This window comes from Lactuca virosa, chromosome 4 (assembly GCF_052849685.1).
Source record: "Lactuca virosa cultivar CGN04683 chromosome 4, Lactuca_virosa_CGN04683_v6, whole genome shotgun sequence".
NCBI classification, from domain to species: Eukaryota; Viridiplantae; Streptophyta; class Magnoliopsida; order Asterales; family Asteraceae; genus Lactuca; species Lactuca virosa.
In genome coordinates this window covers 212683163-212693877 of record NC_136429.1, presented here as the reverse complement: position 1 = coordinate 212693877, position 10715 = coordinate 212683163, and the positions used below count along the sequence as shown (strand labels likewise).

Sequence of the window (10715 nt, the reverse complement as noted above, 5' to 3'; positions counted from 1 at the left end):
GTTTTTCGTTTATTTAGTTTTTGTTCCTTTTACGCGTGTTTTTCTAGTTTTGTTTTCGCAGGAAATATGGGGGACATCATGACCATGACAATGGAAGAGTATAATCGGCATATGAGAAACGATAATGGGTCGGTTCTTCTTCCACCAAAAATTCCAACCACGACAAAGTTTGAGCTTCCGGGACACATTCTTAGTATGCTAAAAGATCTACCATTCTTTGGGAAGGACCGTGAGGACGCCTACGAGCACATAAAAGAGGTGGTGGAAATTCCAAATTATTTTAATGCTCCAAACGTGAGCAAAGATGCAGTGATGCTATGAATTTTACCGGTCACACTGAAGGGTGAAGCTGAAGAATGGTTTAAGTCACTTCCCTTTGGAGCAATCACGACATGGGCAGATTTTAGGACTGAATTCATTAACCTATATACCCTCCTTCTAAAGTAGCAAAACTTAAGAGAAATATCCAAAATTTCGAACAATTGGAAGGGGAGTCGCTATACGAAGCTTGGGGGAGCTACAAGAGATTGTTACGAAATTGCCCTCAACATGATTTCATTGTGTAACAAGAAATTTCAATTTTCTATGATGGAATCAACGTGTGCACCCGCCAACTTTTAGATTCCCAAGGGCCCATGAAAAAGAAGGATATGGCCACTAACAAAGATTTAATTGAAGAATTCGCCAAGCATTGAAGGGAGTTTTACAACCCAAGGGAAGATATCACGAGAAGAAGAGCGAATGGAGATGGAGCTTCTAAAGTCTTAACGGTGGTAATGGCGAAACTCAACGCCATGAAAAATAAGATCACAAAAATGGGTGAATCAATTAATATGGTACAAGATAGATGCAAATCTTGTGGGGGACCCTATTATACAAGGGATTGTGAATACCAGAGGGGTCGAGTATGTTATACAAGTGGAGATACAATGGAATATCAACAACTAAAGCATGCATTCTACCAAACAGAACAAGTCCAATCTGAAAAGATAACCGCTCTAAAGTCAATTTTGTTTAGATCCATGGAATCTAGTGTAACGCCCGTAGATCCGGGCTAGTCAGTTTAGAGATAATAGGGGTCGAAAACGACTTTTCGACAAAAGATTATTTAGAATAAATAATCTTAACCAAGTTGTATAATATGTCTCAAGGGTTCCGTACATATAAAGAACGCCGAAATCCGAGTTATCACGAAGAAGTTATGACCCGTCGAAGTTTTACTGCAAAACCGGCACGGCACCGGGAAGCGTAAATAGTGAATTTACGATAGAGCGAATTTTAGCCTTAATGATCTAAACGAAAGCCGTAGAAAATGTTAAACCGAGAGCGTCCATAAAAAGAACGCCCAAATCTAACTTCGTATGAGGAAGTTATGATATTTCGAAGTTTCGGCTTAGCGGTGTACAACCCGAAGTTCGAATATTAGATCGAGCAATTTTTAGCCGACACAAGCTAAACGAGAATCGAATATCTCGTTAATAGTAGCGTAACGATAAAAAGACAGACGAAAACGGACGTCGGATGAAGAAGTTATGAATTTTTAACGGACCAATCTTGTCCCGGCCTGTTAAAAATATAAATTTAAAATAAAGTCGAAATTAGCCGACGAAGTCGAAACGAAAGTTGTAGAGTGCGTTTCCGCCTACGTGTGGATATAAAGAACATCAAAAACAGAGCTCGTACGCGAGAGTTACGAATTTTTAAAGATTGCACTTGAATTTGCGAAACGGTGATGACGTGGCAACATCTGGACCATCCATCACTGATCAGTCCTCGCTTCGGATCACGCCACGTAGCTTCGCAATTACGCCCCGCGTCCGAGGCCGAGTACGCCCAGCGTACTTCGGTCCTATCCATCCAATGTGCGAGCCAGTTGGTGCGAAGCTGGCAACCTTATCCGAGCTACGCCCAGCGTAGCTGAGTCCGACGCCTAGTGTAAGTCCGAGATCGGGCGCCTATAAATAGGTTGCGAGGTGTTCCGACTTCTCACACCAAAAATCTTTTCTCTCTCTAATTTCTTTCTCTCTCTAAGGGTTCTAACCCCCCCTAAACCCTAGGTAAAACCCCTAGCACCCAAAGGAAGCCCGGAGGCTCCCGGAGTCCCGAGAAAAAGGGTATTTCGGTTCGGAAACGCTGTTCCAAGCGAAGCCCGATTTTCTATAAAACCCGCTATAAGTGAGCTAAGCCTATGCAATTTTTAAATATAGCTTCTAATTAATTATAGTAACATTATTAGGACCTTAAAATAATTTTTTGGGGTATTATTATGAGTTATATAGAGTGTTGTTTAACGCTTATATAATAATAATAATACCTAGACTATTAATTAGTCGCGATTAACGTTAGACTAAACCCTAGTGGTATTGATACTAGGTTTTGTCGAGAGAAAATTATTTTGAGATAACGAAGCGTTGTTCGAGTGCAGAGTCACCACCTTTCAGGTGAGTGCATAGTTACTTTCATCTTACACATAGATATGAAGTATTTAATATAAATTACATGCTATGTGTGCATATTGTCTGTATACTTGTCGTCTATGCTGGGTGAAAGATTTTTATACATGTTTTAAATGATTTAAACTGTATATGTATTTTATATCTACAAATGTGTTGGGTAAAACACGGGTAGATGAAATAGTTGTTGTGTGACAAAAACAAAATGATGAGAGGTGATATAGACCATGAGATAAGGGTGAGAGGTAAACCATGAGAGAAGCCTTTTACTCATGTGTTCGCCCCGTCATTGAGCAGAGTATGGATGACAACCACGGACTATTCTAGACAGTCCAGTGGAACACTAGCAGGCTCGCAACATGTAGGTGTATTTGAACTGTGTATTCAACAGTTGTACTCTAAAAACCCATTGACACGTATTGCGAGTGGATTCTCGGAAACGATAGTGTCGATAAACGAGATAACCCTAGCGACTATGAGACTTAGTGCCTAAACCCTGGCGACTGTGAGACTTAGTTCCTATATCCTGGCGACTATGCGACTTAGTGCCTATAGAGAAAACCCTGACAACGATGGATTTCGTGCCCATTCCTTAGGATGATCCTTAGGAATGAATGAACGAGGAATAGCGAATTCTTAGGGTAGATCCTTAAGAGTAAAGAAGATAATGGGGATGGGTAAATGGGTTGATTGTTTGATGTTTAAACTTAATAATTATATTATTGTGGGTTGAAAACCCTATGTACTCACCAGGTTTCCCAACCTGACCCACTCAGTTTAATTACATCACAGGTGTTGATATGAAGTCACATTACACTAAGAAATTAAGGAGATATAAATCACTAGTGAGGATTTCTCATCCAAAGATCGGGTTATGCAGTAGCCTATTAGAGGCATAGTATAGGTTGAACTTGAACACCTATGTAATCGTTTCAGGAAATAATATAAAACCTTTGTTTTGTTATCTGATGTGTTAAGCTGTTGTGTGATTTACTTGTGTGGTGACTTGGGGAAACTGCGAGACAATACTTGGGACGAGTATGAGTAAGTGTGAATGGTAGTAGAGGCCTATACTACCGGAAGCACATGACTCACGCTTGGTTCAGGGAAAGTCACAAGGTTACCAAGGAGCTAGTAATTGACTTTGTTTTATTCGAGTATGTCGTTACCATTGTTTCGGTAATGATTGAGAAGATGATTATTATTCTGACCTGAGAGGTCATATCATATCGAGTCTGACTAAGATGAGTATGTTACGTGGTTCAGAGAACCAAGTTTGATGTAGCATCCGACTTAAGCCAGAAGATTGAAGTAATAGATAGTCAAAGCGATTGTGATCCTTGTTAAAGTAAGAAACTTGTATTTAGAAGTGCTACGTGCTAGGATGTGATTAAATCACATTAGATCATGAAGGAAGGTATAGTCTATTCTGGAATTTGACTATAAGAGACCTGAGTCTAAGTGTTGCAAAATACGACGAGAGGTCGTTAGAACGAGGCACATCAATCTATTATAGAAATCAAAGAATTTTGTAACATCCCAACCGTCAGGTATTATTAATATTTTTCCTTTTAGACTTCACGTTAAAGGTCTACTCGACGAGTTGGCGCTATGACTCGTCGAGTAGCAGCGGGCCAAGACACGTCAATTAATGAGTGACTCGTCGAGTCGGCATGGGACTCGACGAGTAGGAGCTGGCAATGGAAACCCTAATTTTCAGGGTTTTTGTACCCTATATATTGGACCATTAGCGCCTCCCACTGTCCTCTATCACCCTCTTGAGACCCAGAAACCCTAATTGTTGTGAGTGAGAGCTTGGAGAGTGTTTTGGAGCTTTGGGGAGTGACTTTTGTGAAGGAAACTTATAGATCAAGGGGCTAGCATCAAGATTTCCGTGTGGATCCAGAGTCTACTTCAGTTTGGGCACGTTTTGGAGGTAACCAACTGTTACCTTAACCTCTTTTTCTTCTAGAATCATTCATATGTGAAAACTAGGGCTTTCTTTAGTTATTCATGAAGGGATTTTGGTATGAGAGCTAGATCTGAAGTTGAAACTTCAGATCTGAACCTCTTTTGAGTCCTAAGTCCATAAAGTTTCCAGCTTTTGCAAGGATGAGACTCTCCTATGGTGTAAAGCTCCATTAGAAGCTCAGATTGGTCATTTAGAGCCTTTAGGGCCTTGCATGTGTGTAAAGTTTGCAACTTTACATGTTAAACATGCCTTAGAAGCTTGGATCTGTAATCTGGAACCTTGGCATGGCTTAAAAAGTGTCTGCATGGATGAAGGTCTGCAAGGAATCGGTGAGTTGCATAGTCAACTCGGCGAGTCATATGAAGATGGTCGTGAACTCGTCGAGTTGATGAACAAACTCGGCGAGTCCGTTGAAGATTGCCTTGAACTCGGCGAATCGTTCGAAGACTCGGCGAGTCGGCTAGGGTTTTTCCTAATTCTTGGACACGTATGAACTTGGCGAGTTAAAGGGGAACTCGAAGAGCCAATCAAGGATTTCACGACTTCTCGAGTTCAGGAAGGACTCGACGAGTCGGTGAACTGCACTCGACGAGTCGAGTCAACATGGACTGTTGACTTTGACTGTGGACTTTGACTTTGACCAAGAGTTGACCAGTTGACTTCTGAGGGTATTCTGGTAATTTGGATATTTATGAAAAAGGGTTTTATGGTAACTATAGGAGGCGGAGTTCGTGTTGGTGATCCGGGAGTTGAGCTTTCTAGTTTCAGACGACAGTTGCAAGGTGAGTTATCCTCACTATACTAAGGGGTCTAAGGCACCAAGGCCGGCCCATTGGATATGTTATTCTAGCAGTGTTAGATGTTGAGTATAAGTTAGTGTTGCATGCTAGTAGTTATGTCAGTTAGGTAGACCTGTAGGACTACCTGCGATGTTATATGATTATTGCATGCTCAGTGGTTATGTGGTATGTTATATGTTATGTGGGATGGGTTGAGGTTGTATTGCTCCGTGCGGTAGCCAACAGACCTTAGGAGCATTCCAGTTACAGGCTAAAGGGAGGCTCATATTGTGGGCTCGGGAGCATTCCAGTTACGGGCTAAAGGGAGACTCGTACTGTGGGCTCAGGGGTAATCCAGTCTATAAGGCTGGGGACCCATTACATGTTTTTCAGTTTGTTATGATATGTTTATATGGACTGTATGTGTATCGGTATTTTGGGGGAACTCACTAAGCTCTCGGGCTTACAGTTTTAGTTTATTGTTTCATGTACATTAGGGGATCGCAGCAAGGCGAAGGCGTGATCGTACAGCTCCTCATGTTTTGTTCTCTTTTTCTGGGAAAACTCTGATATTATACATTTTGAAAACAAATTTGTAATGATTTTTAATGGTTTGAAATGTTTTTGAAAGTTTAAATTGGCTTGCATTTTTGGGTGTTACAAGTTGGTATCAGAGGCTTGGTTTGAGTGAATTGGAGGAACATGCGTGTAACTCCAGTCTCAAATCAAGGAAAGGATTTTCAAAATGATTTCTTTAAAAAGGTTTTCATAATAAGTAAAGGAGGATGCAGGATGTACGATCAGCCGGAGGCAGTAAGTAGCCCCAAAATACCATACAGTTATTTGATATGTTAGAACAGCATGCTAGTGCTAGGCTAGGGGTCTTCATGAATTGCATGATAGAATTGCCTGATTGTATGACGCCTGATAGCCTAGGGTTTCCCTTATATGAAATTGACATCATTACTATAGTTGCTTAGTGTATGCATCACGGCCGTACATAATTAAGATCTTATAGCCTAAGAATGTTTGATTTAGCCTTATGTTCTGTTCTTGTTTGATTGGGAGCTTAGGGTAGGATTGGATATTCGAAAGTCTATAGGGTCTAGCGTTATGTATGACTGGCATACACTAGGGCTGCAGGGGTTGGTGGATGTTTCATGGATGGGTGAGTTGTAGGGGACCGGTAGGTCAGGTGTGAGACGGTTAGCCTTCCTCTAGGAGTGAAGATTGAGTGTTCTCTATGATATGTATGTTGTTAGGGTGTTGTGGTGATACTTGAGACAAATATGGGTAGGTGTGGAAGGTAGTATGGGCCCGTACTACTGGAAGCACAAGACCCATACGCGTAGCAAGGAAGTCACAACCCCTAGGGATTAGTCGGGAGTTGGTTCCCAGTCACTTATGCGGATTGTCGGATATCTTCCTGTTATGTTTCGGAATGGCAGTTATGAGGCGTTTCACGTCGGGGTCCAGATCAGGATCAGGACAGGGTGATCAGGAGGCCCAAGTGGCACCTGAGGTTATCGGCCAGGAGTGGCCAATGTTGACAGAGGATCGGGTCAGGGAGATCATCCGCGAGGAGGTGGTCGAGATTGTCCAGGGTCAGATTCTGGAGTTGTTCGGGACTATTAAGTCCACTATGATGGAGTATTTCGACGATAGATATGCAGCCCTCGCTGAGACAGCTGCCGCTGCAGCCACCGCGGCTGTAACAGCGGCGGGAGGGGGAGCGGGGCGAGTTTTTAAGTACAGGGACTTCGATAACACGAAGCCCCCTACTTTTGATGGGACGCAGGATCCCATCAAAGTTATGAGGAGCATCTCGGATGTGGAGGGGTGTTTCTTCACCTGCTCGTTTCCTACTGACCAGAAGGTCAGGTGTGCTCTGAACCTGCTAAGGTCCGGGGCCAAGGACTGGTGGAGACTTGCGACTGGGTCGTACACTGATGACCAGAGAGCTGATGTTACTTGGGAGCAGTTCAGAGACATGTTCCGCGCCCGTTACATTCTGCGGGTCGAGCGGGAGCGTTTAGCACAGGAGTTTCTGAGTTTGAAACAGGATGGGGAGTCGGTGACGGAGATCACCCGTATGTTCACTGAGAGGGCGATGTTTTGCCCGGAGTTTGCTTCCGAGCAGGCTCAGATGACCCGTTATCTGAGCATGCTCAAGACTGACATCCGTCAGTTTGTGTCTACCCAGCGATGTGATACATTTCTGGAGTTGCAGGAGGCTGCTAGACGGCGTGAGTTGGAGATTGAGCTGCAGTTGAGGGAGCAGCGGCAGGCCCCGACACAGTCACAGCCGGCGCCAAAGCGGTCCAAGACCGCTGATACGAGCACTGGGGGACAGCCAGGCCGTACTTGTGGGAAGTGCGGGAAGGCTCATTCAGGGATGTGCCGGATAGGGAGTGGGTGCCACCGATGTGGCAAGCAGGGCCATTTGGCCAGGGATTGCAGGCAGTCGACTCCGACTTCCGGAGTCAGGCTTTCCTATCATTGTGAGCAGGTGGGCCATATGAAGGCCCACTGTCCTCTACTAGCCGCCAAGTCGGCACAGGCTCCAGCGTCGACTACCTTGAGGATCACGGATGGGAGACCAGTCAGGGCAGAGCCTCCGAAGGCTCAGGGTCGTGCTTTCCAGTTGACCGCAGAGGAGGCCAGGGCAGCACCAGATGTGGTTGCTGGTATGTTTCTATCCTTTATCTCATTTTCTATATCTGCTATATACTTATCTGTTGTACCTGTGATTAGGTACGTTTTTAGTGAACTCTTTGCCTGCCTTGGTCTTATTTGACTCGGGGGCGAGTCGGTCCTTCGTATCTCAGTCATTTAGTAGGGAGTTCAGTGTGCCAGTAGGCGAGTTAGAGTGTTCGTTGCGAGTGTCTATCGCCAACGAAAACGGGGTTTCTGCTTCTTCAGTTTATCAAGGGTGTGATTTGGAGATTTTCGGGGTGTCCTTTCCGATAGATTTGATTTCGATCCCCATGGGGGAGGTGTGCGTGATTGTAGGCATGGATTGGCTCAGTCGGTTCGGTGCTATGATTGATTGCGAGGGCCAGCGAGTGGTAGTTCGAACCCAAAGTGGGGGAGAACTGATTGTATATGGCGAGGGCACCAGAGTGGGGTCAGGGTTTTGTTCAGCTGCCATGGCTCGGCAGTACATTCAGCACGGGTGTGCGGGTTATCTAGCGTATGTGGTAGATACGCGGGTCAGGGATCAGATTTCGGTTTCTGATGTATCGGTGGTCAGGGAATTTGCAGATGTGTTTTCGGAGGAGTTACCAGGGATACCTCCGGAGAGACAGGTCGAGTTCAGGATCGACCTGGTGCCAGGTGCGGCCCCTATCGCTAAGGCGCTGTACCGATTGGCACCGACAGAGATGCAGGAGCTGTCGTCACAGCTACAGGAACTGCTAGGCAAGTAGTTCATTCGTCCGAGCAGTTCTCCATGGGGAGCACCGATTCGTTTTGTCCGGAAGAAGGACGGCTCGCACCGGATGTGCATTGACTACCGGGAGTTGAGTAAATTAACGGTGAAGAACCGTTACCCACTCCTGAGGATAGACGATCTCTTCGATCAGTTGCAGGGTGCATCTTGGTTTTACAAGATAGAATTGAGGTCTGGGTATCATCAGGTCAGGGTCAGAGAGGAGGACGTGGAGAAGACCGTGTTATGAACTCGTTATGGAAATTACGAGTTCGTGGTGATGCCGTTTGGACTCACCAACGCGCCAGCGGTGTTCGTGGACCTGATGAATCGGGTCTGTAGACCGATGCTCGATCGCTCAGTCATAGTGTTTATAGATGATATCTTGGTGTATTCCAAGACCCGTGAGCAGCATGAGGAGCATCTGCAAGAGTTGTTGGGAGTTCTGAGACGAGAACGGCTGTACGCCAAGTTCTCGAAGTGTGAGTTTTGGCTACGAGAGGTCCAATTCCTCGGACATCTCGTTAACCAAGAGGGGATTTTGGTCGATCCGGCCAAAATCGAGGCGGTTATGTAGTGGGAGGTTCCGAAATCTCCCTCAGACATCAGGAGCTTTTTGGGATTGGCAGGGTACTACCAGAGATTCATACAGAACTTCTCCAAGATTATGGTACCCCTCAGTCATCTGACGAGGAAGGGGGTGGATTTCCGGTGGGGCCGTGAGCAGCAAAGGGCGTTTGAGACCCTCCGACAGCGGTTGTGCGAGGCCCCAGTGTTGACACTCCCGGAGGGAGTTAAGGATTTTGTGGTGTTCTGTGATGCATCCATCACAGGGTTAGGGGCGGTCCTCATGCAGAAAGGACGAGTGATAGCTTATGCGTCGCGACAATTGAAGCCGCATGAGACAAGATACCCTACGCATGACTTGGAGTTGGGGGCGGTGGTATTCGCCCTCAAGATATGGAGACATTACCTTTATGGGGTCTGTTGTACCATTTACACGGATCACAAGAGCTTGAGACATATCATGGATCAGTCGAACCTGAACATGAGGCAACGCAGGTGGCTGGATGTAGTCAAGGACTACGATTGCGAGATCCTTTACCACCCTGGTAAAGCGAACGTGGTTGCGGATGCTTTGAGCCGCAAGTCAGCTGGGTCTTCCACCCCAGCGGTATGTATGAGGATAGCAGTGGACTCCCCACTTGTGAGTCTGATCAGAGATGCCCAGGTTGAGGGCATGCGACCGGAGCATTGGAAGCTGGAGAGGATCAAGGGTGAGAATACACGGTTTGAGCAGGATAGTCGGGAATTATTGACCCGATGCGGTCGGGTTTGGGTTCCGATGTCTGGCGGGGTTACGCAGACGGTTATGGAGGAGGCTCATAAGTCTCATTTCTCTATTCACCCGGGGGCCACCAAGATGTTCCGGGATTTAAGTTTGAGCTATTGGTGGCTATGCATGAAGCGAGAAATCGCTTGGTACGTCGAGAGGTGCTTGACCTGTCGGATGGTCAAGGCCGAGCATCAGAGGCCGCATGGCAAGTTGCAGGCCCTGGAGATCCCCATGTGGAAATGGGAACAGATCACGATGGATTTTATTACCAAGTTGCCGAGGACGGCAAAGGGGTTTGATGTTATATGGGTCATCGTGGATCGATTGACCAAGAGTGCCCATTTCTTGGCCATACGAGAGAGCTCATCGGCCAAGAAATTGGCCGACATGTACGTTCGCGAGATCGTGTCTCGCCATGGGATTCCCGTTTCCATTGTCTCTGATCCGGATGTCAGGTTTACCTCCCGCTTATGGCAGAAGTTTCACGAGGAGCTGGGCACACGGTTGCACTTCAGCACAGCCTTCCATCCGCAGACTGATGGTCAGATCGAGCGGACCATTCAGACCCTCGAGGATATGTTGAGGGCGTGTATCATCGATTTCGGTGGGAGCTGGGATTCCCACCTACCACTTACAGAGTTCGCCTACAACAACAGCTATCATTCCAGCATTGTCGCCCCGCCATTCGAGCTGTTCTATGGGCGGAGATGTCGCACCCCGGTCTGTTGGGGTAAGGTTGGTCACA

General features: G+C 46.0%; 1 non-coding gene across 1 annotated transcript; it reads right to left on the bottom strand.

Annotated features, from left to right (window-relative positions):
• Positions 1-449: 449 nt before the first annotated feature.
• On the bottom strand, positions 450-556 carry LOC145110512 (small nucleolar RNA R71). The gene has a single exon (XR_013709890.1). It is a non-coding gene; the product is annotated as a small nucleolar RNA R71 (small nucleolar RNA).
• Between the last annotated feature and the right edge of the window lie 10159 nt (positions 557-10715).